The sequence below is a fragment of the Pinus tabuliformis genome, chromosome 7 (assembly GCF_031772625.1).
Source record: "Pinus tabuliformis cultivar Carrire ecotype Pingquan chromosome 7, CPIR1, whole genome shotgun sequence".
Lineage (NCBI taxonomy): Eukaryota > Viridiplantae > Streptophyta > Pinopsida > Pinales > Pinaceae > Pinus > Pinus tabuliformis.
Genome location: NC_142293.1, coordinates 1,380,997,893 through 1,380,999,325, shown reverse-complemented (window position 1 = coordinate 1,380,999,325; position 1,433 = coordinate 1,380,997,893).

Sequence of the window (1,433 nt, the reverse complement as noted above, 5' to 3'; positions counted from 1 at the left end):
TCTCATCATGCGCTCGAGAGTTCACGACTTATTAATAGATTCACCTTAAGTTTTCTCCTTGATTTAGATCTTAGCTTTGTAAAACCAAACACCCAAAATTTCAGATCTTAAGATATTCAATTTTTCACAAGTGTCTAGCCAAGTGATCTCCTTCCCCTTTTATAGTTAAACCTTTATCCACACCATGGGACAAAACCATCAAAAACCAATACAAGGGATCCAAACCGGGGTTCAATAAATTAGATCCAATACCATGGGCCAAAACCATAGGATCGTAAAAGACGGGCTAAAAACCAAGGGCCAAACATAGGATACCCCACGTGAGCGTGCTTCTCTGCATTGGAGTGAGTGAACTGGGGGACCGCACCTTATGAACGGTGAACCTGCGGGTATGTCCACACTCCCTGGACGGTGAACCTGCGGGTCCGCACCTTTTGAATGATGCACCTGCGAACCTCTTATTTTCCATTATTTTAAGAGCCTGAATAGAGTTTTGCCACTTGAGTGAGTTGCCATCAAGTACAACACCTGTACCATAGAGCCAAACCAGAATCATAATGCCAACAATCTCCCCCTTTGGACTTGATGGCAACCTCAAGATCCTCATCGTCATTCTCCCCCTTTGACATCAAGGGCAAAGGGTTATGCTCCCCCTGAGACCATGCTTTAGTCTTTGTTCTGCTGATCATGCTCCCCCTGACTGTAAACCAGATCTGCAAACCATAATCCACCATACACCATGAATGAAAGAGACATATTGTAGCGATATTCAGATCAGCATCCATGTTCACCTTCTGTGTTACCATAATGCCAACAATGCATTATATGTGCTCCCCCTGAACCAGTGCTATGCGATCTTCGACCATTCCATAAACCAGCAAATGTACGCGTATACCCCATATGAACCTCGTGTACATAAAACAATCTCTGAAATAGATGAGATTCAACAACATGATGATGCATCAACAACCCCCAGCTTTTGCCTGAGGTATTCAAAGGTCTCCCTAGGCAATGGTTTGGTGAGTATATCAGCAACTTGTTCCTTAGAAGGAACATACTCCAACTTGACCTTTTGTTCAAGCACTTGTTCCCTGAGAAAGTGATACTTGATCGGTATGTGCTTGGTCTTTGAATGCATGACTGGGTTCTTTGAAATGTTGATTGCACTTGTATTATCACATAAGATGGAGATAGGTGGAGTACAAGTGATCTGAAAATCCTGCAAGGTCTGCATCATCCAAAGGAGTTGAGTGCAACAAGATGCAGTAGTCACATATTCCGCTTCAGCTATAGATAAAGCAATCAAACTCTGTTTCTTGCTGAACCAAGAAACTAATCTGGAACCCATAAAGAATGCACCACCACTTGTGCTCTTCCTGTCATCCATGCTTCCGGCCCAATCTGCATCTGTATAAGCATGAAGTGTGAGATCT